Consider the following 27,611-nt stretch of genomic DNA (forward strand, 5'->3'; position numbering starts at 1 on the left):
ATGGACTTGTTTAAATAATTTTTAGAATAATATATAATATATATATATACACATATATATTTTGTAGTAGTAATTATCATTTGCTGTTACACTATCTTATGTCTACATCTGGTATCCTTAAATAGACTGTTACTTATTGTGAGCAGGAATCATCTAGTACCTTCTTACACTTTCCAGCCTTTTTTATTGGTTTACTTGACACTAGAATCTAGTGTCTTCACATTAGGAGAATCAAAATAAATTTTAGTTCTAAAAAGAAAATTGTGACCCTCAAACCAGATTTCACTTATCTCTACCTTGTTACCAGGAAAGGAAAGATCTAATGTGGAGAAGAGCTGTATCTGTGTTTTAAAAATTTATTCTAAAAAGATACAGTGCTTCTTATCCATATAAGCATCTATATTTGAATCAATTTATTATAATTGAAATGAGATCATTGAAATGAGATATCGGATATTCCTTTGTTGAAAAACAAAAGAATTTCCTCAATCATACAAGAATACTTTACTCCATGGTTTTTTATATTGGCTGTACCTGAAAAAATCATCTATTGTGGCCAAAAAGTTTGTTCGAGTTATTCCATAGCATCTACAGAAAAACTTGGATGAACTTTTTGGCCAAACCAATATAAAACATTTCAACACAGAGATGCTCATGTCCCTATTGGAATAATTAAATTACAATCTGTAGAGATGAATCTCAGGCATCTATAGTTATTTATTTTTTTAAGTTTTCCAAGTGATTTTAATAGGCAGTCAGGGTTAAACACCACTAGTTTAAAGGGATGTGTGGTAAAGAAATGTAGCTGGGCGAGTGGCAAAGAGTGAATAAGCCTTACCCTAAAAACTGATTCAAAGAAATATATGAGCACCCACTCTTCCCATTCTGGAAGACAGATTACAGATTAGACACTGACTCTCTCTGATGTGCATGTAACTGCTTACTGGCCCAACCTCATGAAGCATATCATCATCCTATGCTGATGATATGCTTGGCTCTTCATCCTAGTGACACAACTGGACTGGAAGTATAAATTATTTCTGGACTATGAGGTAAATAATGCCAGTCAAATTAAACTCAGTTCATTAAATTAAAATAAATTATATAGCAGCCCAGCCGGTGATGCATACCCTCTCATTGAGAGAGCACAGGGAGTGGCCAAGATGGCAGAGTAAGAAAACCCTGAGCTCACCTCCTCCATGGGCACACCAAAATTACAACTATTAACAAAGCAACTATCAATGACAACAACCTGAAAACTAGCAGAAAAGATTATTCACAACTAAAGATATAAAGGAACCACAATGAGATGGGTAGAAGGAGTGGAGATGTGGTGTAGTCAAGGCCCACATCCCCATGAGAGGATGGAAAGTGAGAGATGTAAAAAGGTATTCCATGCAAATGGAAATAAAAAACAAGCTGGAATAGTAATATTTATATCAGACAAAATAGACTTTAAAACAAATATTTTAACAAAAGCAAAGAATGACATTACATAATGATAAAGGGATTGATCCAAAAAGATTTAACAATTGTAAATACATATGCACCCAAAATAGGAGCATCTAAATATAAGCAAACATTAACAAACACAAAGGGAGAAACTGACAGTAACACAATAATGGTAGGAGACTTTAACACCTCACACACAGCAATGGACAGATCAGACAGAAAATCAATAAGGAAACATGGGCCTTAAAAGACACATTAGAGCAGATAGACCTAATAGATATGTATAGAAAATTCTACCCAAAAGCAGAATACACACTCCTCTCCAGTGTACATGCAACATTCTCTAGAACAGATCACATACTAGACCATATAACAAGTCTCAATACATTTAAAAGACTGAAATAATGTCAAGCATCTTTTTTGACCACAATGCTATGAGACAGAAATCAAATTACAAGAAAAACATTTCAAAAACACAAACATGTGGAAGTTAAACGATATACTACTAAACAACCAGTGGGTCAATAAAGAAATCAAAGAGGAAATAAAAAAATACTTGGAGACAAATGAAAATGGAAACCCAATTCAAAATCTATGGGATGCAGCAAAAGTAGTTCTGAGAGGAAAATTTATAGTCATACAAGCCTACCTCAGGAACTAAAATAAATGATAGAGTCTACTGCTACTGCCTCTGTACTTTCTTTGATTATTGCTTTCTTGGGTTATGCTTAAATTCTGTATTTTGCTATGAGAAATGCCTGTGGTCTCTGACCCCCATGATTTCCAGTGATATAAGGGCGCTGAAAGAAGTGACATTGTATGGGTTGATCTCTGTAGGTCTGGAGATAATATAAATGAGGCAGAAAGTGGACGGCTTTATGATGCATCAGAAGCACAGCTTTATTACTATTATCTGCTAACCTAAGGTAAATTTAACTAAGGCTATCTAAAGCAGTGACTCTCAAGCTTTAGTGGGAATAGGAATAATCTAGGATGCTATCCTTTTAGGGTCAGCTGATCTGGAGATGTGCCTTGGATAAATATGATGAAGGCGTTCCCTGAACCAGTCCTTGTAAAATATTCTCACTCCAATTACACATTATATTAACATAGGACCCTTTAAAATAGTACCATGTTGTGGATCCTGTAGAGAAGTAAATCCGAATCACTGGGAATAGGACCTTGCTATTTTTAAAAAGCTCCCTAGGAGATTTTGATGCACAGTACAGCCAATGACTAGGGTCTGGAATACGCAGAGTCCTCAGATCTCACAGTATCGGGGGATTCAATTTTACTCAAAAAGCACCAATTAGAAAAGAAATATACCTTTCCAATAAATTATGAAACAATAATTATAAATAACAAAGCATCTCTCATCACTAAATTACATTGGAAACTGAGCAGTCAGAAACAAGAGTGATATTAGTTAATTAGAAGGCAAAGCAGAAAGAGGATTCATGTTTAAGACTAAGTCTCTCCTTGCTCTAGAGTTGCCTCTGCCACACCCCACACATCCCAAGGACACCTGCTCAATCAATCATTACTACTAAAGTATGGAATGTTGGGGTCAAGTCAGATAACTGGACTGAAAAGGTAGACTAAACACCACCTTGACCATGCTGTAAAAAATGGTTAATTTTAGTGACTTAAATTTAATATTTGCTTGATTTTAATTGGAAGAGAAAAAGGCAGAACTGTAAGCAATTAGGCATCCTCTTCAAATTCCCCATGAATTTTATAGAACCCTACTTTAAACTCTGTCCCATTTATTAAGCTCTTTAAAAGAGTTGAGGTGTGTGTATATGTGGTATGTGTTTGACAAATACTCATTGGAAATTTGAGATTAACATAAAAAATTTATCTTTCTATGAGAATGTGGTTACTAGCAAAGATAATATGTGGAACAGAACATACAAATATGATCCAGTATAATAACCATTATCCAGTAACATTTTGATCACAGCAACATACAAGAGGTAGTTCCTAGCATAAAATTTCTTCTACTTCCTCCTCTGTTCTCTTACATTCATTCTCTTAAACATGGATGAACAAATAAAGCCCTGAGCAACACTGAGAAGTATGTAACTTTTTCTTTGCACCTCTTATACATTGTTTTCTGAATTCATTCCACTTTTGCTTGAGCAGGAGAAATTATTATTATAAAGAAAATTAAATAAATAGCAGAAATCCTCAATCAGTAAAGGTGTAGCAGGGAGCTGAGTTTCACCTCAGATCACATTCATCCATTAGTTAATTCACTCATTCAGAAAACATTTATTGGCCAGTGGTATGCAAGGAATTGTGTTGGATTCTGAAAAAACAACCATGGTCTTAGCCATCAAAGAGTTTATATCTTGTGAGGAAGGCAGGCTCATAATCCTAAAAATGAACTGCAAAAGCTCATAAATTCTATGAAGAAAAATAAAAACTTCTCTGAAAGAAATAAGATGAAATATAAATCAGAATGGCACCTCCAGGCTTTAAATATTGGAGGAGAAAATGAATTAATGATAAAGTATGAAGACAGAATAAAAATAAAGAACAAAGACAGGGAGGAGAAAAATCAGAAGGGGGAGATTTGGAAAACAGAAGAACAGAACAGGTGTTCAGATAAAAGGAGTGGGCAACTGTGTTGACAATGGTAGAGGGCCAGGTAAGTTCTAAGTAAAGAACTATCCTTACGGTTATAAAACCTGGAATTCATTGATGGCCATTGATAAGGTCAGCTTCAGTGAAATCATTGCTATTGGGGCAATTTACAATGGATTGAGGAGTAAATATACGGAAAGTACATATGGATATATCTTAAAAAAGATGAAAAGTATGGATGGATATGTTGAGAAGTTCTACTGTAAAGGAAAGCATAAATTTTGGGTAAATCCCACAAAAAATGTAAAATCACATTTATTTTGGTTTTATTTAGTTTTTTTAAAATGGCAGCTACTAGAACAGGTTTTTATGTTCCTAGGAATAATTTACTAGAAAGGGAAATACGAAAGATGCAGAAGAGAATGACAAGAGGGAACAATAAAAATGCGAGGGCAGATTTAATTCAGAACCTAGTTGGAAGGACTGCCCTCTGCCTGGATCAAGGTCAACACATTCATTATATAGGCAACAGAAAATATGAACATAAAAAAAAATGCAGTGAGATGTCCACACCTGATTGTAACTTTTGTTGTAACTTTTTAAATCAAGAAGGAGAAACAAATTAGCTGAGTGTGGGAGGAGGAAAGAGGAGTGAGAGATTTGAGAAAAGAAGAGGAGGAGGAAAGAGTCACTGAAACATGAAAGGAAGCTCACTAGTAAAATTTGAAGAATAGGATGAGGACATCAGCTGAAAGAGGGATGAGACAAAGAAACAAAGCTAGATGTTGTAACCAAGTAAAGATGCTAAGAGTCACTGCTAAGCATGGAAAATAAGACTTTTAAAATTTTAGACACTGACTTTTCCATTCTAATGTGTGATAGCCCAGTGATCTACAGGAATAATTCTCAGCCGGGGTGATTTCCTTCCTCTTCCCATAGGGGACATTTGGCAACACCTGGGGACATTTCTGTTGTCTCAACCAGGAGAGTTTTATAGGCATCTAGTGTAGAGGCCAAGGATGGTGCTAAATATTCTACAGTGCACTTGACGCTCTCTGACTCCAACCAAAAATTATCTGTTAAAATTAAGAAACCCCGATCTAAGGGAAGACGACTTTAGAATTTTCTGCAACTGGATGCTAGGATTTTACTTACAGAAATATACCACCTTTAGTTGAGATTTTAGTTTTTTACAAACCTGTAAGTCAACATTGTTTTCTTTATTCCTAGCTAAACACTTTCTATAGCAATTTAGGTTCAGTTTATTTTATTCTCTCCTTAAAAGAATTTGGAAAACAAGTACTGCCTAACATTTATTAAAAACAGTGTTAATAAGTATAACTTGTTTAATCACTCTCTGCTTTCTTATTCATATATTTTCCAAAACAGAGTTTACTTTTTGAAAACAGATTTACGTTTTGCACACAAAAGCATTCCCATGACAATGACTATTACCATAGTTTGGCAATGTTCCAAAGGCATCCAGGAAGAATGAAAAGGTTTGTGTAGAAGGAAGTAGTTTTATAATGTCAGGGGCAAGGGAGAGGATGCTATAAATAATGTTAAAAATGTTTTCCTTAGAAGTCTAAATACAAATCCCTATAATACAATTGTAAACATGTCTTAAATCAAGTGTATTCTCTATTGTAGTTGCCAAAGGACCTATAATTCATCTTGGCTTTGAATAAGAGACTGTGGCTATGAATCAGCCAAGAGCTAAGCACAAATGAAATGAAACTATACATCCCTATGGTGTTGAGAAAATAGTGAAGGGATGTTCTCAGGGGGATATCTATAATATCCTAAGTCTGAACTCTGTATGTACGTAAGTCAAACTAATCAACATAGACCATAAACTCAAACAGGACAACTGTTCCATAAATAAGTTTGTGGTTAAAAAGAGATAAACTTAAAATGCATACACATTTGAATCCAAGAATTATGCTAAAGATATCTTATTAATAGTAGTAATTAAATTCTATTCCATGAATCTTTGTTTCAAATGCTTTGAAATCATAGTAATCATGTTCCAGAAAGTTGAAGATTTGCAGGTTTTGACTTTCTTTCAAAATTATAAAGAAATTTTTGTTCCTTGGGATGAAGCAAAACAAGGATTATTTTATGCTTTGAAAAGTTAGATGATTTTATTGTAAAAACATATGAACAGGTCACCCCCTCACCTGCGTGTGACTAAATGGAATATAAGTAGATTTTTTAAAAAAACAATCTTCAACAGAAAACTGAATTTTTGCTCATATAGTGTTTAAGCCACACTTTAAACTTTTTAAAATTTGAGATAATTGTTGACACACACGCTTTTTAAAAAATAACACAGAAAGAGCTTGTGTACCCTTTACTCAGTTGTCCCCAAAGGTAAAGTCTTGCAAAACTACAGTGCAACAACACAGGATATTGGCATCAATAAAGTCAAGACAGAATTTTTCTATCCCCCGCTTCCTCCTAAACTGGTGAGAGTCACTAACCTGCTCTCTATTTCTACAATTTTGTAATTTCAAGAATATTAATGAAATCACACAGCATGGAACCATCTGGGATTGGCTTTTCTTCACTCAGTAAAATTCTCTGCAGGTTCATTCCAATTGTTGCATTTATCAATTCTTTACTCATTTTTATTTTATTAGAGTAGTATTCTATAGTAAGCATATACTAGTTGAACCATGCCCTTGTTGAAAGAAATATAGGTTGTTTGCAGTTTGGGCTATAGGAAATACAGGTACACATTTTTGTGTGAACATAGTTTTAATTGCTGAGCCATATTATAGTTGCACGTGTAAATTTTAAAGAAACTGCTAAACTGTTTTCTAGAGTGGCTGGACCATTTTACATTCCCACAACGTGATGAGCAATATGTGAGTGATTCAGATTTCTCAGTCCCTAGCCAGAATTTGGTGTTGTCACTACTTTTTATTTCAGTCGTTCTGATAGGTGTGTAATGATATCTCATTTTGGTTTTAATCCACATTTCCCTTATGGCTAATGATGTTGAACATATTTTCATGTTCTTTTACGCCTCCTGTAACTTCAGTGAAATGCTTCTTCATGTTTTTTTCTAAATGAATTTTTTAAAAACTCTTGAGACTGAGAGTTCTTTATTTATTCTATACATAATCCCTTCTCAGAAATCTTTGGTTTGCAAATATTTCCTCAGTCTGTAGCTTGTAGTGCCAACCATTTAACAGGGTCTTTCAAAGAGCAAAAGTTAATTTAAATGAAGTCCAGTTTATCCATTTTTCCTTGTATGGACACTGCTTTTGGTGTCAAGTCTAAGAAGTCTTTGCCTAGACCTAGAGCCCAAAGAATTCTCCTATGTTGTTTTTCTAAGAGTTTTATAGTTTTATATTTTAAATTCAGTCCACGATCAATTTAGTATTAATCCTTGTGGAATATGTTAGGTTTTAGGGACTTCCCTGGTGGCGCAGTGGTTAAGAATCTGCCTGCCGATGCAGGGGACACGGGTTCAAACCCTGGTCTGGCAAGATCCCACATGCCGCGGAGCAACTAAGCCCATGCGCCACGACTACTGAGGCCCACGTGCCAAGAGCCCATGCTCCGCAACAAGAGGAGCCACCACTCACTGTAACTAGAGAAAGCCCGTGCGTAGCAACAAAGACCCAACATAGCCACAAATAAAGAACGAAAGAAAGATGTTAGGTTTTGGACGAGGTTTCTTTTTTTTTCTGCTTATGAAAGGCTATCTTTTCTCCACTGCATTGCATTTAAAACTTTGTTAAAAAATCATTTAGTCATATTTGTATGGGTCCATTTCTGAGTTCTTTCTGTTTTATTGATCTGTGTGTCTAACTCTCCACAATACCACATGTCTTGATAAGTAGAGTTATATAATAAGTCTTAAAATTAGGTCAGCTGAATTCTCCCATTTAATTCTTAATTTTCAAGATAGTTATTTTTGTTTCTTTGTTTTTCTATATAAATTTTAGAACAGTTGTGTCTATGCCTACAAAATATTTTGCTGGGATTTTTATAGGAATTGTGTTACAACCTGCATAACAACTTGAGGAGAATTAAAATCATCACTATTTTGAGTTTTCCAACCATGAGTAAGTGGCTTTATATTTATTTAGATCTTTTATTTATTTCATCAACATTTTGTAGTTTTCAACATACTAGTTCTACACATGCTTTTTTTTTAATGAAAACAAATGACTTAAATTTATTTTGATAGACAATTTTTCCAAACCTAAAGCCCACTGAAGTTGAGAGAGAAGAAGGATAACAAGTGATCCTCAATGGTTGAAAGGGTGGGATAGATTTAGTCACTATATATACAGTTAAAAAATAATCTTGGTAAAGAAAAAAAAAACCCTTCCTTCTCTTTAGCCTATCAGTCTATCATTCTAGTGGCTTTCTCGTCTGCCATACCTCCTCACTGTGTTCTCACAGTGATTTCTAAATATTTCTAAATATTCTGGATTTCTAAATATTCTGTCTTGTCTCGTTCTTTAAACCTACCACCCCACAATGCTGCCAAGGTGACCTCGTTAAACTGTACATCTGATTTTTTTTTTAACCTCTCCATGACTTATTTATTGTATAAATAGAAGGTTTTACATTTTACCCTCTTCACCCATCTTGCCTACTTTCACCCCTCACCTCTAGCAACCAGCAGTGTTTTATTAGTTTGTTTTTTGTTTGTTTTTAAGATTCCACATGTCTATACACGTTTTTAAAATGTATACCTGTTTTTCATTTTTTGTAAATGTTATTGTGTTGTAAATGTAATTTTATACTCTACTTTCTGTTTAGAGAAATTCTTTTAGTGATTCTGTTGGGGTACTTGTGCCGGTGACAAAATCTCTTTTAACTTTCCCTCATCTGAGAATGTCCTGATTTCCCTTTCATTCCTGAAGGACAATTTGGCTAGATATAGGATTTTGGCCTGATAGTTCTCCTCTTCCAGCACTTGAAAAATGTCCTGCATCTTCCTGCCTCATCTTTCTGATACGAAGTCTCACCATTTGGAACTGTTTTCTCCCTATAGATAAGATGATCTTTTCCATTCATGCTTTAAACTGTTTCTTTGTCTTTAGTTTGCAGAACTTTACCTTTGTTCCTTGGGGTGGATTTCTTTGTGTTCACTCTGTATAACATTCACTCAGCTTGACTTTGTAGGTTTATGTCTTTTGCCACAGTTGGGAAGTTTTCAGCCATCATTTCTTCAAGTGCTTTTTCAAGCCTACTCTCTTTTTCCACTTCTTTTGGCATTCTAATGGCATGAATTTTTAGATCTTTTGTTATAGTTTCATAGGTTCCTGGGTCTCTTTTTCCTCCCCATCTATCTTCTCTTTGTTTTTTACTTTGTGTACTTTCTATCGTTCTATTTTTAAGATGTCTGATTCATTCCTCTCTTCCCTCCATTTTGTTCTTGAGACCATCTGTTTGCTACCGTATATTTAATTTCTAAAATTTCCATTTTTTCTATTCTTTATATTTTCTATTTCTTTACTTAGACTTTGTACTTATTTGCTAAGATATTTTATTTTTCATTTGTTTCAAACATGTTTGTAATTGTCAAAGCATATTTATTAAGGCTGCTTTAACATCTTTGTCAGACAATACCAACATTTGTCATCTTATTGTTGGCATCAATTGACTATCCTTTATCCATCACTTGTTGATATTCCTGGTTCTTGGTATAATGAATGAACAGTTAGTGGCAACAGTTACTATATTTACTACTTGTAAATTTAACAGCAGGGATGGCTGTTAAAAATATATTGTTGACTGCTGCAATGTAGGAAACAGAGTAAGATACAGTGTAATACTATTTTCATGAACTAAGAACACATTCAGACAAAATATTCATGTTGTAAGAACTTATACAGATAAAAAGATAAACGCTAAGGCCATTAGATTTGCTGTACGGTAATGGAGAATGAGGATATAAAGGATATGGAATATGACAATAAAAGAATAGATTAAAATTTGAAATATAACTATTTGAAAATGGTTAGGAGTGGCACTGTAAGAATATGAAGTATTCGCATGCATCACAATTAGATTTCAATACTATCAATATTTATAATGATGGTTCATAAAAGCCTGATGTAATAAGCATAACAGAGATATGAAACTCACCAACAAGTGTATATACTAAAATAAGAACTAAAATAATAAAATGAAGTAGGTGCTAGGGAAGCCTAAGGCTCATTACTGCTGCTTATTTTTCTATATATTTTTATTTGCTTATATGGCTTTTGTATTTTTTTAAAAAAAGACTTTTAAATACCTGAATCTTCTGGTATTATAGATTTTATTTCAGCAAATTTGATCTAATGTAGCAAATTAATTGGTGCTTTCATAATTATATAACTATTACCTGGAGAACTGTCTGGCATTCGTAAAGGGCAACACATTAGTGGAAAAAAACCCATAGTATTAATCTTATAGGAGGATTTAATTTACCTTAGCATCTCCAAGGTGCTTCGTTGACATTTAATAAATAATTTTATAAAGGTTTACTGGGGACCTACTATGTGCCATGCCCTTTTTAGATGCTGAGGTCACAGTAGTGTATAACAGAGACAGGATTCCTGCCTTACTATCAAAACAATAGCCAAATCTTGAATTATGCAGATTATCAAAGTAATTCATTTTCTTTTCCTAGTGCTGACCTTTCTGTATTCTACTAAAGATAATATATCTTATTTAAAAATCTGTATTTATTTTAAATGGATACAGTGAACTATCTAGTACAAACTAGTCATGTGGAACATTTCATTAGGAAAGAACTGTCAATTCTTATACACTAGATGACATTTCATGTTTCACAATCACTCTAATGATTCTCTGCTTTCCTTCAGTGTTTTATTAAACAGATGCCATCTTTTAAAGTGTCAGCAAAAAGGAAACATAAGGATGTAATAAAATATACTGCTGACTCTTTAAACAAGGACAGGTCTTTGAATAGGTTAACACTAGGAACTGATTTCAGCTCCCAGAGATTTTATTGTTGTGTTTTTTAATCATTATTTTTTTCTTATGTATTATCTTCACTGATGTTTTAATAAAGTTACTCAAGTCCTCTTGTGCAAAACCTACCATAATTAATCTTACTTTAAAACCTTGTTTTCTATGGTGTTATAAAATGACTAATCAGAGGGTTGATAAAATAAACTTGAAAAGAAAATCTCTTCCTTTAGCCAATGCTTAATATGCCCCCAAATTTTCCCTACATAAATCCTATTAGGTTAGTCAAACAGTTAATATTATATGATATATGTAACATTAAAAAAATACACAGGTTACTGTATAGGGAGATCAACTTAATCTTGTGCAAGTTCCTACCTAAAAATCTAGGAAAATATACCTGTAATCACTCTGATGACAGCTCTCTAGGGTTAGTGAAAATTATTAAAAAATAATTTGTTTTAACCAGAAGGCTGGATTGGTTACTATATCTAAATTAGTGTTGGAAACAAAAAAATGAAAAAAATATGTTTAAGCATTTAAGCATAGATGAGTCAAAAAAAGTCATGAAAAATTATGAGAAAAAGACAAGACCTCAGTTGAATGTTAAGCTAAGCACTGAAACTGGGATACTACTGAATTTCAGTATCCATAGTCTCTTACTGCAAGGAGGGCTGGAGAAGAAGTCTAGAGCTCTCTCCAGGTAAGGAGTCTAAAAGATTTTCTGGAGCCTCCCTCCCCCACCCATCATAACTCAGGGGCCTAAGAAGGCTAAAACATTAGTGTGTAATGATCAACTAGTAATAGCATAGAAAATAACATCTTTAATCTGGAAATGAATAGCAGCAAACAAACAAACATTGGACCTAATAATAAAATATTAGAAGCCATCTCTTGTAAAGTCATAAAAAAAATAAGAATAACTAACATCAAAAATATCTTGGAGATCCTAACCAGTATAACCACACAGATAAAATTAGTAAGTAAAGATTGGAAATAGTGAGTAAAACTGCCAAAACATTCAAAAGCATCTGTATAAAACATTTTAGAAGTAATAAGAGTTCAGCAAAAGCTTGGTTTAGGAGATTGACATGCAAAAATTTCTATACTCCAGCAATAACAAATTAGAAAATGTGACTTTTAGGTAGACACCATTCACACCAGCAACAAAAGGTGATAAAGCCTCTAGCAATAAACCTAACCTATCTGTATAAGACACTTATGAAGGAAATTATGAAACATTAAAGTATAAAAGAGAATAAAAGAAAACCAGAAAAACATGAGAGTTTAACATGTTTGTGGATTGCAAGATTCTGTATTAGAAAAGATGTCAATTTTCTTTAAATCAGCATATAATGCAAGTTTATTCAAATTCCCAGTAGCATTTTTAATAAAAACACACTTGACCCTAAAATTCATATGATATAAAGACCTAATAACAGCAAAGAAATTTATGGGAAAAAAACCCAGAGTTTTTCTTACTAAAATTTAGTCATAGTAATTGAAGATACCATGGTATTTTTAGAGAGACAGATAAATAGATCAAAGGAATAAAATAGCCAAAAATAAAAAGATTGACGCATATATGTGATTAGGTAAACCCTAAAGTCAGAGATGACAGGACACTATCCAATGAATTGTTGGACAATTCTCTTTTCATACGAAAATAAAGTAAATAATATCTATATCTCCCTGCTCTCCTTTTGCCTCTCTCCACTTACCTACCTCTCCGTGCTTAAATGTGGAAACCAATTTTTTTTTTATAATTCTGTTTTATTTTTAAATGGGGTATGCTTGTTTTACAATGTTGTGTTAGTTTCTACTATACAGCAAACTGGAGTTCCCTGTGCTATACAACAGGTTCTTATTATTTATCTATTTTATACATATTAGTGTGTATATGTAAATCCCAATCTCCCAATCCATCCCACCCCCCACCCCCTGCTTTCCCACCTTGTTGTCCATACATTTGTTCTCTACATCTGTGTCTTACAAACTGGTTCATCTGTACCATTTTTCTAGATTCCACATATATGTGTTAATATATTTGTCTTTCTCTTTCTGACTTACTTCACTTTGTATGACAGTCTCTAGGTCCACCCACGGCTCTACAAATGACCCAGTTTGGTTCCTTTTTATGTCTGAGTAATACTCCATTGCATATATATATATATATATATATATATATGTATGTATGTATGAATGTATGTATATATCACATCTTCTTTATCCATTCGTCCCTCGATGGACATTTAGGATGCTTCCATGACCTAGCTATTGTAAACAGTGCTGCAATGAACACTGGGGTGCATGTGTCTTTTCAAATTATGGTTTTCTCTGGGTATATGCCAAAAGATCTTGCTGGGATTTATGTCAAAGAGTGTTCCTCCTATGTTTTCCTCTAAGAGTTTTATAGTGTCCAGTATTACATTTAGGTCTTTAATCCATTTGGAATTTATTTTTGTGTATGTGTTAGAGAATGTTCTAATTTCATTCTTTTACATGTAGCTGTCCAGTTTTCCCAGCACCACTTATTGAAGTGACTGTCTTTCCCCCAGTGTATATCCTTGTCTCCTTTGTCATAGATTAGTTGATCATATGTGTGTAGGTTTATCTCTGGGCTTTCTATCCTGTTCCATTGATCTATATTTCTGTTTTTGTGCCAGTACCATATTGTCTTGATTACTGTAGCTTCACAGTATAGTCTGAAGTCAGGGAGCCTGATTCCTCCAGCTCCATTTTTTTTCCTCAAGATTGCTTTGGCTATTTAGCATCTTTTGTGTCTCCATACAAATTTTAAGGTTTTTTGTTCTAGTTCTGTAAAAATTGCCATTGGCTATTTGATAGGGATTGCACTGAATCAATATCTTGGTTTGGATAGTATAGTCTTTTTCACATTATTGATTCTTCCAACCTAAGAACATGGTATATCTCTCCATCTGTTTGTGTCATGTTTGATTTCTTTCATCAGTGTCTTAGAGTTTTCTGAGTACAGGTCTTTTACCTCCTTAGGTAGGTTTATTCCTAGGTATTTTATTCTTTCTGTTGCAATGGTGAATGGGATCGTTTCCTTAATTTCTTTTTCTGATCTTTCAATGTTAGTGCTTAGGAATGCAAGAGATTTCTGTGCATTAATTTCATAACCTGAAATTTTACCAAATATGCTGATTAGCTCTAGTGGTTTTCTGGTGGCATCTTTAGGATTTCCTATGTATAGTATCATATCATCTGCCAACAGTAACAGTTTTACTTCTTTTCGAATCTGTATTCCTTTTATTTCTTTTTCTTCTCTAATTGCCATGGTTAGGACTTCCAAAACTATGCTGAATAAGAGTGGTGAGAGTGGACATCCTTGTTTTATTCCTGATCTTAGAGGAAATGCTTTCAGTTTTTCACCATTGAGAATGATGTTTGCTGTGGGTTTGTTGTATATGGCCTTTATTATGTTGAAGTAGGTTCCCTCTATGCCCACTTTCTGGAGAGTTTTTTTTTATCATAAATGGGTGTTGAATTTTGTCAAAAGCTTTTTCTGCATCTATTGAGATGATCATATGGTTTTTCTCCTTTAATTTGTTAGTATGGTTTATCACACTGATTGATTTGTATATATTGAAGAAACCTTGCAGTCCTGGCATAAATCCCACTTGATCATAGTGTATGATCTTTTCAATGTGTTGTTAGAATCTGTTTCCTAGTATTTTGTTGAGGATTTTTGTATCTATTTCCATCAGTGATATTGGTCTGTAGTTTTCTTTTTTTGTAGTATCTTTCTCTGGTGTTGGTATTAGGGTGATGGTGGCCTCATAGAATGAGTTTGTGAGTGTTCCTTCCTCTGCAATTTTTTGGAAGAGTTTGAGAAGGATGGGTGCTAGCTTTTCTCTAAATGTTTGATAGAATTCACCTGTGAAGCCATCTGGTCCTGGACTTTTGTTTGTTGGAAGATTTTTAATAACAGTTTTAATTTCATTACTTGTGATTGGTCTGTTCATATTTTCTATTTCTTCCTGGTTCAGTCTTGGAAGGTTATGCCATTTTATTGGCATATAGTTGCTTGTAGTAATCTCTCATGATCCTTTGTATCTGTGCAGTGTCCATTGTAACTTCTCCTTTTTCATTTCTAATATTATTTATTTGATTCCTCTCCCTCTTTTTCTTGATGACTCTAGCTAAAAAGTTTATCACTTTTATTTATCTTCTCAAAGAACTAGCTTCTAGTTTTATTGATCTTTGCTATTGTTTTCATTTATTTCTGCTCTGATGATTTCTTTCCTTCTACTAATCTTGGGTTTTATTTGTTCTTCTTTCTCTAGTTCCCTTAGGTGTAAGGTTAGATTGTTTATTTGAATTTTTTCTTGTTTCTTGAGGTAGAATTTTGTCTCGAGGCATTTTTTGATTTCCTCTTTGATTCCTCCAGTGATCTCTTGGTTATTTAGTAGCGTACTGTTTAGCTTCCACATGTTGGTGTTTTTTACGGTTTTTTTCCTGTAATTTACTTCTAATCACATAGCCTTGTGGTCAGAAAAGACGCTTGATATGATTTCAATTTTCTTAAACTTACTGAGGCTTGATTTGTGACCCAAGACATGATCTATCCTGGAGAATATTCCATGAGCACTTGAGAAGAAAGTATACTTTGCCGTTTTCAGATGGAATATCCTATAAATATCAATTAAATCTCTCTGATGTATTGTGTCATTTAAAGCTTCTGTTTCCTTGTTAATTTTCTGTCTGGATGATCTGCTCATTGGTGTAAGTGAGGTGTTAAAGTCCCCCATTATTACTGTGTTACTGTTGATTTCCTCTTTTATAGATGTTAGCAGTTGCCTTATGTATTGAGGTGCTCCTATGTTGGGTGCATATATATTTATAATTGTTATATATTCTTCTTGGATGGATCCCTTGATCATTATGTAATGCCCTTCCTTGTCTCTTGTAACATTCTTTATTTTAAACTCTATTTTATTGGATACAAGTATTGTTACTCCAGCTTTCTTTTCTTTTGATTTCCATTTGCATGGAATATCTTTTTCCATCCCCTCACTTTCAGTCTGTTATGTGTCCCTAGGTCTTAAGTGGGTCTCTTGTAGACAGCATATATACAGGTTTTGTTTTTGTATCCATTCAGCCAGTCTGTGTCTTTTGGTTGGAGCATTTAATCCATTTACATTCAAGGTGATTATCGATATGTATGTTCCTGTTACCATTTTCTTAATTGCTTTGGGTTTGTTTTTGTAGGTTCTTTTCTTCTCTTATTTCCCACTTAGAGAAGTTCCTTTAACGTTTGTTGTAGAGCTGTTTTGGTGGTGCTGAATTCTCTTAGCTTTTGCTTGTCTGTAAAGCTTTTGATTTCTCTGTCGAATCTCAATGAGATCCTTGCTGGGTAGAGTATTCTTTTTTTTTTTTCTTTCTTTTAGCTGTACGTGGGCCTCTTACTATTGTGGCCTCTCCCATTGCGGAACACAGGCTCCGGATGCACAGGCTCAGCAGCCATGGCTCACAGGCCCAGCCACTCCGCGGCATGTGGGATCTTCCCATACTGGGGCACGAACCCGTGTCCCCTGCAACAGCAGGCAGACTCTCAACCACTGTGCCACCAGGGAAGCCCTGGGTAGAGTATTCTTGGCTGTAGTTTCTTCCCTTTCATCACTTTAATCATGGTAATCATATCATGCCACTCCCTTCTGGCTTGCAGGGTTTCTGCTGAGAAATCAGCTGTTAACCTTATGGGCATTCCCATGTATGTTATTTGTCATTTTTCCCTTGTTGCTTTTAATAATTTTTCTTTGTCTTTAATTTTTGTCAATTTGATTACTATGTGTCTTGGTGTGTTTCTCCTTTGGTTTATCCTGCCTGGGACTCTCTGTGCTTCCTGGACTTGCGTGGCTATAGCCTTTCTCATATTAAGGAAATTTTCAACTATAATATCTTCTAATATTTTCTCAGGTCCTTTCTCTCTCTCTTCTCCTTCTGGGACCCCTATAATGTGAATGTTGGTGTGTTTAATGTCGTCCCAGAGGTCTCTTAGGCCGTCTTCATTTCTTTTCATTCTTTTTGCTTTATTCTATTCCATGGAAATGATTTCCACCATTCTGTCTTCCAGGTCACTTAACCATCCTCTGCCTCATTATTCTGCTATTGATTCTTTCTAGTGTATTTTTCATTTCAGTTATTGTATTGTTCATCTCTGTTTGTTCTTTAATTCTTCTAGGTCTTTGTGAAACATTTCTTGCATCTTCTCAGTCCTTGCCTCCATTCGTTTTCTGAGGTCCTGGATCATCTTCACTATCATTATTATGAATTATTTTTCTGGAAGGTTGCCTATCTCCATTTCATTTGGTTGTTTTTCTGGGGTTTTATCTTGTTCCTTCATCTGGGACATAGTCCTCTGCCTTTTCATTTTGTGTGTCTTTCTGTGATTGTGGTCTTTATTCTGTGGGCTGCAGAACTGTAGTTCTTCTTGCTTTTGCTGTCTGCCCTCTGGTGGATGAGGCTGTCTCCGAGGCTTTTCCCAAATCTTAAATAGTAGTAAAACTATTAGAAACAAATATAGTGAAATATCTTATTTATTCAGGATTGAGAGGGATTTCTCAAACAAGATATAAAATGTAGAGTGAAATGATGAGAGAGAAGCATATTAGTATTCAAATTCAGATATTATTTTTGAAAGTAGCCTTAGCAATCCATTTTTACAAAGTATGGCTACAGTGAAAATATGTCTCAAATCACAAATGGCAGAAAGCTTAGTAATTGGCCAACAACCCCAGATGCTGTGGTCTGAAATGTATCACCCAGCTCATGAAAAGGCTGCACTTCCTGCCAGCTACTGAGGCCAGTGACCGAGTGTGGCCAGATACAGGGGCCAATGCTTTCCTGGAGACAGTGGGCTCTAACAAGAATTCACTTGGCTTGAGGATTCCCCAGTACTTTTGCTGAAACCTTTTTAGAATTGCTCCACAGTCTAATCCTTTTCCTACTCTACCTTCCTTCTTTCCCTCTTAGCTCCTCTAGATTAGACCTGCCACCTGGTTTGACAGATCTCCCAGCCTCCTCTAGCTCTGGGCTCAGTTTTTCCTCACACTTGTGTTTTCCTCTTATGCAGCTAATCTCACTTTTGTGTCTGATTCTCCAAGGACATGAATTAACACACAGTGGCAAACACCAAGAAGTAAAAGCAGAAGTGCAAGAAGAATAAAATTAAAATTTAACATTAATTTTTGTTTATAAGATGTAATAGAAAATAAATATCCACAAATGATCTTAGAAGCATGATATCACTCGCACATTCATGGAAGAAAACCAACAATCATTAAGATAATCAATTACCTACATAAGTGGTTGGTCAACTTTTTTTAAAAAAAGAGCTAGATAGTAAATATCTTTGTTTTCTTCTGCCAAGGGGCAAAATTGAGAGTGTTATATAGGTACTTAGAAGCCATTTTAAAATACATCTATTTACAAATGGAAAAAAATCACTTCAGTTCCTGGCAAAGACAGAGGAGGAGGAGGGAAAGAAAAAGAGGGAGGGGTAAAGGGAGGGAGAAGAGAGGAAGAGAAGGGGGAGGAGGAGGGGGAGGGGAGAAGGAGCAAGAGGAGGAGGAAAAGGAAGCGGGAGAGGAAGAGAAAGAGGAAGAGGAAGGTCATGACAAGCAAGACAACTGGCCAGATTTGGACTCTGGGCTGATCCCTGACAAGGGTAAGAGAGTGCAAGCCTATGAGAGTGGTGTTCAAAACTTTGTTTGGGTATTCCTACAAGAATTTTGAAAAATTGTTTCCCTTTGTATATGTTTAGGATGATACCTGACGTCTTCATCTTAAGTTTGATCATTGCAAAGGATGTAATTATAGGTACAATTCTATTGTACATGTCCTTTAAGGATGTTTTTATTAAAAATTTAGAGCCTCAGCTTTATTCAATTTATGGAAAACATATATGTCTAATAATCCAAATGACAATGCTAATCATTTCTTTCTCAAATTCAGACTCACTTCATGTCAGAAAAAAAAAAAGATGACTTTGCTTTTCATTTCAAATATCATGTTAAGAAGCATCACTATCATCTCAGTTCTGATTTTTAATTCTAAGTGATGTGGTAGATAAAAATATGGGTCTATAGATAGATGTATAAATGAGAGATGGGCAGATGAACAGATAATTGCTAGACAGAGAGGCAGACGGATGCATGAACAGGTAGAAAAAACATTTTCTCTTTTGATTATTTTCCCTCTTTATGGTGCCCCAGAGATTTTTATACCTTGGAATTGTGCCAAAATAGGATGTGGAATGGATTGGTGAAAGTTGCCCCGTTCCTCTGTGAAGTTGTAGCAGAAGGGTTCTGAAAACAGAGGTGGGAGTGGGAAAGCCACACAGATTCTCTACTAGGTCAGATGAGTTTTGGAAAGGGTACATATGGAATTTAAGGATATGGAAGATAATACTCTCTAATTCTATTTTTGCCCAGGCACCCCCCACCACAGACACACACTAAAAGTGGTTTATTACCGTCATACTTACAAATACTCTAATTTGAAAATCACTGGTCTCAGATCCCAAATGCTCCATTTATAACAATCATAGTTTAACACAAGAAGGGTTTGCTGTTTGTGGTGGTGGTTTGAATAAATATGTAACTCTGAGCTTACAGACTTAGGAAATTCTGCGACACTGCACACCAGTTATTTCCCTCTCTCTCACCCAGTTGCTGTTCTGTATAAATATGTCAGTAGTAGAAGATTCTCATTGTTCAACCTCCTCTTCTATCAACCTTCTGTAAGGATAAGTCCTTATACTGGGAGATGGCAGACTTCGCTCTGCTGGCAGTGCCTGTGGTTTATAGTGAGTCACAGCTTGCTAACTGCTTAACTTTTTCTCTCTACTTAAAAGCTCCAAGGAGTCATGAGACCACCCTGAGGAAACAACGGAATGTCAAAAGAAGGGTATGATTTCCCCATCTCTTATATGGATGTAAACATTCAAATGTAAAGTTAAATTAGGAATCTTTGAAATGCATTTTTCTACAAAGGACATCACTGAAAGCACAGTAACGTTTTCACTGAATATAACACAAATTATCATATATTGTTTAAATACTAATAAAAATAAATTAGTTCTCATATGAGTAGTGTAGCACACAATAAGAACACAGGATGTTTTTCTTCAGTCCTATCAGAGTTGACAGAGCAGCTAACTCTCCTCTAAACATTCACTGAGGATACCTTCTGATGAAATAAACAGGTTTTTTAAACCTTAAAGACCTAGATATAAATGAAAAATATAAGAAAACAACATTGTCATTGGAATTACTAACAAAATGCTTTGATAAAATCTACCATTAAAATGTGATAGAACATGACTAGATGACTTCCCAGTCTCATTAGCTTAAACATGACCTTACAATAAACAGATGCTTCTACAAAATGCAGTTTGCAGGGAGTATTCAAAATAAACATGACCATTACCACTGCTGGTTCCAGGACAGTAAAACAGGTAGTGAAACCCAGCAACCTACGGGAACCTGGGTGAGCCTAAGGCTATCAGTGTTCTAATTTATATCTTTTGAAAATAAATTGACTTGTCAGAACACACACACATGTGCGCACACACACACACACACACACGTAATTAATCTCTTTTATGCAAATACTCTCATCTCCAGTACTTACTAAGCATTCTAGACATGCCATATCATATTTAAGTACCCAGTGTGTATATATTTTTATGTAGTCTTAGAAAACATGCTTTTGCTGTTTTACTTAAGTGAATTCAGGTTAATGTATATTCTAATAAAAGGACAGCTTATAAACAAACTCCTAGCAGAAAACAGCTATTTTTGTCATTCTATATTTTAAAAGGCATGCCTGAATGGTTTACTGAGTTATAAAAGTACATAAAAGCTTTATTAGTGTTTTATTAAAGGACTAGATGCATAAAAAACAGGTGACTTCCCTGGTCCTACTTCATAAATAAAAGTGATCTCCCTGGTAATAAATGATCTCTCTGCTTCTTTTGTGGTCTTGCTTCTCGGTCTTTGATTACAACAAAACACTTGGCATAGCATTTGTGATCAGTACAACTCTGCCTCTAAAATAACTTCCCTATTTAATGGAGAACTTGCATAGGAGAAATTGTACTTGTTTTGTTCCTTCTAAAGTTCTCCACTCCCGGTTGAACTTGTGACTCTGGAAATTCTGCTATTTTGGAATGCTTCCTTGGACCAGGCAATGCCTGCGGAAAGGTATTTGGAATGGGACTTCTCTAGAGATCAGATACATCAATCTGCGTGTTACACATTAAGCAATACTATTCAGAATGTACACACACACACACACACACGTCAACCAGAAATTATTAATGCATGAAAATGGAAAATAGGTTCAATAGAAAGAGTCCATTATCTAACAAATGATGTCCTTCCAAAGCATATTAAAATTCTACAAATCTTAACAGGACTGCTTTATTAAAGAACAGTTGCTTTGCTTCTGGAATCACTGTTTCAGAGGCAAAGTGTGTCTCATTTCACTTGCGATTTTAGAATGAGAGTCAAACCAACATTAAAGAGTGGCATATTTGTTTTCTGAAGGATATTCCCCAGGCATGCCCAAAGTCAGGCTGGCTTCTTGTCTGTGCCATTGTTTGCACATTTTGTAAACATCACTTGAGTTCTTCTGTATCCTATCTATCAAAAACTCCCAATTTCCAAAATGACCTCCCAAATTTACTGCCCCACAAATACTGCTTTATATCTTGAAAGACATAGATTTTAGATTAAAAAAAAATTCTCTTCAACAAAGGTCACCTAAACACCATCTTCACAAAGGGGAGACATTTCTACTGTCTATTCTATCTCCATTTTGACTGTGGGCTGCCTGCTGCCTACTTTGCATTCTGTTGTCCAAAAGGCTTATTAATGGGGTCTAGAGGGAGGCTGTCAGAAATGGCAGACTGAATCAAGGGATTTTCCTTCAACATCCAAATGACACACTGAAGCTAGAGAATTAAACAGATGACTAACCAGTGCCCTTTTGTCTGAAGATGAAAGTGGGATTGCCAACTTGCAAACCAATGACTGACATTTGGGTGGATTAAACCATCCTGCTATTGTACTGCCAGTTTATAATCACTACTGCTTTCTTGATCTCAAGTGCCTCAGCAAAAGCCTTCTCAGTTTTTAGAGTCATGTTTGTAGAAACCCTCAGCTGAGCTTTTGCTGTAAACATTTATCCACCAAGAAGCAGTTCTCTGACACTAACTGAGAAGAAGCGTTGGCTTCTAGGTATTTAATTAAAACATTAAGGGGAAAAGCTTTCGTGTGAACATTCACAAGTACTTTCCTATAGCTGAAGGTTGCTATAATTGAGTTTCCCTTCAAATGCAACCCTCCCCTCCCCAGCCTTCTCTAAGAACAGCAATAGCTTGAGGTTCACTTTGCCTCACGCTGTTAGTTGTGACTTTGAGACTCTGCCCCATGCTGTCACTTTCCTGATTCTCTCAATCTGGTTGTTAGCTTTAATTTCTAAAATCAAGATTGGATGGCAACAAGGGGCTTTAATGAAGAGTGAAAAAGTCATTTGTTAAACAGCATTAAGAATTCTTATTTGCACTGCTGTATAGTGTGGTCAAGCCAAACACTTTCTGCTTTTATGAATCATTCAATTTTCCTTAACACATAATTAATGTTAATAAGGAGAAGGCATTGTATAGGAACTTAATTCATCATAATAGATGCTGACTCTAGGTGTAGGTTCCTGGGGTGCCACCATTTTCATTGTAAGGTATTGCGAGTACCATGTATTATAAGGAAGGACATGAAGAACAAATCACATATGGTCATTTGATTGTTGACCAAGTTCACACAATGGAAGTACTTAGTTTCCCTTAAAAGTTGCATTTTTCAGTGAAAAGATAGTAAAAAGATATCTAGTAATGCCATATTAGTGAACCTTTCTGAAGAGTATCATTTCTAAAGAACATTTTTAAGCTACTCTGTGCCTTGGACCATTGAATGTAATAAAGGGAGATTGCCCATGCAATTCTCTTCAGTGCATCAAGTCAATTGACAGGAGCTTTATTCCCCTTTCATAAAACGTAAAGGTACAGATTTCACAAAACATCTTGAACCAATCAAGATGGCAGCAGCCAAATGTTGCAGGAAAGATATAAAAGTGGTTATAGCATCTCTGTTAAACTCATGTTTCATATTCAAAAGTGAATCATTTGCAGGATTCAACAAATTTCCTTTAAAGATAATGTGGCTACAATTTTTACTTCAAACTCATAATTTAGAATAGTCAAATTTACTTGTTATGAACAAGTAAATATTTCAATTTAACAAGAACTTACTGAGGACTTATTAAATTGGTAACACTATACTAAGAAGTAGAAATACACAGTCATATAGACACAAAAATACCACATAATGCCCAATTTGTAGAAATTATTTATCCTTGATAAAGAAAATTCTTTTGAAAACTTAAATAAAAATGCAGGCTACATATATGTGCTAAATTTTAAGCAATGTAGACAATAAATTGGCATAATATTACAGAAGGGGAAATGTGGATAGAACAGCACGCCAGGCTATGTTCCTCTTAGCTTCTGTAATCCTGCTAGCTCGTGCAATAACAGGAGTCCTAGACCCATTCAAAACTTAAGTAAGAATCAAGTCCACTTTCACTATAGTCACACTCTGATGGGTTCCTTGGTATTTTCTTTTGTATCTGAGTCCCTGCCTTGATGAACTGCCATTTACTTGAGCTCTGAAATTTCTTTCCCACCATAGTCTCAGTCTTGCCTTTAATCCTGTTCTTAAGGCATGCATGTTTCTGTCTCTTGAACAACCGTATTAATGGCAAACACCTGTCTGCTTCAGCATTCTTTTCACTTGTCAAGATTCCTGTCTGCTTTCTTGCCATACTGCCTTCTGCCCTCCATCCACTTGACTGTCTTTCATTGCTTATAAATGCCATTTCCTGGTTAAGCATCAAACCTATCTGACTTACTACCAATAAAAATCTGTAATGAATATGACCCACTCCCCACAGTACATGTATGTTCTGGCTATTACACTATCAACTTACCTGAAAAGGTCAATCTATGGTATATTTCTTCTAACATATTATTCCTATTTTCCCTCTAAGACAGGACATGAGGAAGAACCACTTGGGATAAAGGGAGTTTCAATGAGAGCACCTCACTTGACATTATTCTATTTCTTTCTCCAAGAAAATAGATTTCTCTGTGGCTTACCCACTTCAATACCAGTCTCTGTTTAATGACCACCGTTTTTGACATCTATCCCATTATCTAGCTTCTCATCTACACTTACTTAATTTTTGGTATTAAACTATCCATTTGGAATTTCAGTACAATTCATCAAACACTGAGTGAACACCTACCATTCGCAGGCACCGTGCTAAGTGCTGGAAATACAAAGGTAAAAACACTGTTCCTGATTCTGCAAAAGTTGTCATCTAATGAATACAACTCTGTCACTACCTCAAAACTGGAATTAACTCACTTTCTACAATCAAAAGTGATCTCAACAATCACTTTTGTTCTCCTTACTAGTAGCAAATTGCCACCTTCACTGGTAAATAACTAACGCAAGATTCAACTTCCAGGAAGGCAATTCCAGACTACTGTCTTTAGTATTTCCAGGACTAATTCCCTGAGTTGGAGCTTGAAAGATTAAGATTCATTTTAACCAACTAGTGGGTGTGATATTTAGAGATTATAAAAATGATACAAAAACTAAGGACAGCATAATACTCACCCATCTTAAAAAATTTTTTTTACTATACAATGCAGGATTTTACTTCCCAAATGTACCCAACTGAAGTAAGACACGGGAGCTGAAATCTAGTCTGTATTCTCCTCTCCAATATATACACCCTGGCTTGTAACTGCATATGACCACACAGGACATTTTTTCTAATTTATCTACCAAAAACTTGTTTCCCAATTTGTCCAAAGGGGCATAAAAGCAAGCAGCAGACTGAGCCTACTGACTACTCTTTAATTCTTTAGTATTCTTAACAAATCAAATTCTCAAAAAGGTGTATGACACTTACTATATCCATTTTCTCACTTCCTATTTATTTATAACCCATTCCACCCGGGGTTTTATGCCCATCTTTTTGCAAGACCCATCACTGATTTTCGTGTTGCAAGATTTAATGGACACCCTTCTATGTGCACCTAACTTAAAATTCTTAGCAATGGGCACAGTTGGCCATTCTCTTAAAAAAAAAAAAGTATTCTCTCTCATCTTCTAGGAGATTATATTTTCCTGGTTTTCCTTCTACCTCCCTGAATACCCTTTCTTAGTCTCCTTGTTGGCTATTTTTCCCTGTACTTATCTTCAAAATATTTTATTTATTTAGTGAGCATCTCAGGAGCTGTTCTTTTTGCCATTTACACATCCTCTTTAGGCAATAAAATTTTGTGGCTTTTAAGCAGCATCTATATGTTCCCAGTTTATATTCCAAATTTATAACTGTAGTTGTACAGCTCCAAATTTAACTTTATAACTCTAGTTACAAAGCTCCAAATTTATATCTCTAGGCAAGGCCTCTCTTTGCTCCATTCTCCCATCTTCAACTAATTAGGATTATGGCAAGTGAAGATGGTTTCTGTCTTCCATGGTTGTCAGTGCTACAACCCAGGGGAAGAGAGTTTTTTCTCCCTCTGTGCTGACACAATGTAAGGTTTCAAAAAGATCAGCAATACACTTATACAGAAACTGCTGAGGACTGTGCTAAATTAAAATATATCACCCAGATTTGCACTTTATTACCCAACCAATTGTTTTCAAAGTGACTTTTTTTACAAAGAGGCTTTGAGTGTAGTAAACGTTCTGCATTTAACTACTTTTCTTGAAGGTCCAAAATATCAGGGAATATCTGTTATCCACATTTATGTTTTCTATATTCCCTACAATACCTAGAATAGTGGTTCTCAATTGTTACTGAACATTAGAAATTCTGTGAAGCTTTAAAAAAATCAGAACCTAATATCACCCCCAAAACTCTGATGTAATAGATATGAAATGGCACCCAAGCATGTCTATTTTTAAAGTTTCCTCCTAAATGTCAACTGACAGATGAATGGATTAAGAAAATAATGAAATATTATTTAGCCTTAAAAAAGAAGAAAATCTTGCCAGTTGTGACAACATGGATGAACCCGGAGGACATTATGTTAAGTGAAATAAGCTATACACAGAAAGACAAATACTGCCTGATTTCACTTATATGAGGTATATAAATTAGTCAGAGAAGCAGAGATTAGAATGGTGGTAGCCAGGTGCTAGGGGTGGGGGAAGTGGGAAGATGTTGGTTAATGGGAAGAAAGTTTAAGTTACGTAAGATGAATAAGTTCTGGAGATCTAATGTAATGTGACTATAGTTAAAAATACTGTATTTTATACTTGAAGTTTGCTAAGAGGGTAGATCTTAAATATTCTCACCACACAAACAAAAAAAGAAAGAAAGAAAATGCTAACTACGTAAGGTGATGGATATGTTCATTTACTTGATTGTTCACTATGTATTATAGTAGAATACATACCGCCATTTAATCACCATATCTGGTTTCCTAGATGAATCAGGATATAGTCAGCTTTGCTAAGCAGTGGAATATAACAGTAGATGCTCAAAAACATTTGTTCAATAAACCAACCAATATATCTCAGTAGTCACAGTAAAAAAAAATTAATCACATTATTATTATTTAAAGAGTTTCCTTTCTTCTACAGTACAAAATAAACAGCTATTGATGGACTTGGCAAGAGATCAGAGACCTCAGTTTTATTTTGAAAAAAATCTAGAAAAGCCTTTGTGGATTTCTTTCCAACAAATCTAAACAGGCAGTGATTGCAGTATCCACAATTAATAGCAGGTACACGACCATTTAATAAGACAGCAATTGATTTGGGGTCCTTTTCATTTAGAAGCAGACATAAATTAGCTTACATAATGTTGTACCAGCAAATAAGGTTGTTATTTTGATCCAAAAGGTGATTACTTTACCCTAGGAAAGTCTACCCTTAAAAAGGAGATCAAGAGGGTTTGGATGGAAGAAAGGATAAATTTTAATTCATTTACTTGATGTATTCATTCTTCTAAAATATTTAACATGACTTTTGTAAACTTTTTAATCAGGTAGAGAAAATTTCAGAAGACATGGGAATAATTTGATGGAAAAAAATTGATTTTACTCAGCTACCTATGAACTCTGTCATTGTTAACTCTGTTGCTTTCAATTCTAATTGAAGAGATCTATGTAAATTGCCTGTATGAAGTGATTTTTTTCATTCAATACTGACATACATCACCTATCTTGAAGAATTAACCCCAAAAGGTACAGATGGAAAAGAACCCACCATAATTTACATATGTAATGTAATTCCCTAGGATGTAATTTTGTACCAGAAAATAGGTAATTTCTCTATTATTGTGAGAATTTTAATAGCTAAAAAGAAATAATGGTTTGTTTTGAATCTTATTTGGAAGACAGTTCCCTAGGACTAACTAAAACTCTGCCATATGCCAAATATCACCCCATTTCCCTATGTATACAATGAATGCTTTACTATTGTTAACAGTGTTGTTCTGAATAGTTCAAA

This window comes from Neophocaena asiaeorientalis, unplaced genomic scaffold (assembly GCF_003031525.2).
Source record: "Neophocaena asiaeorientalis asiaeorientalis breed wild unplaced genomic scaffold, Neophocaena_asiaeorientalis_V1.1 scaffold70, whole genome shotgun sequence".
Taxonomy (NCBI): domain Eukaryota; kingdom Metazoa; phylum Chordata; class Mammalia; order Artiodactyla; family Phocoenidae; genus Neophocaena; species Neophocaena asiaeorientalis.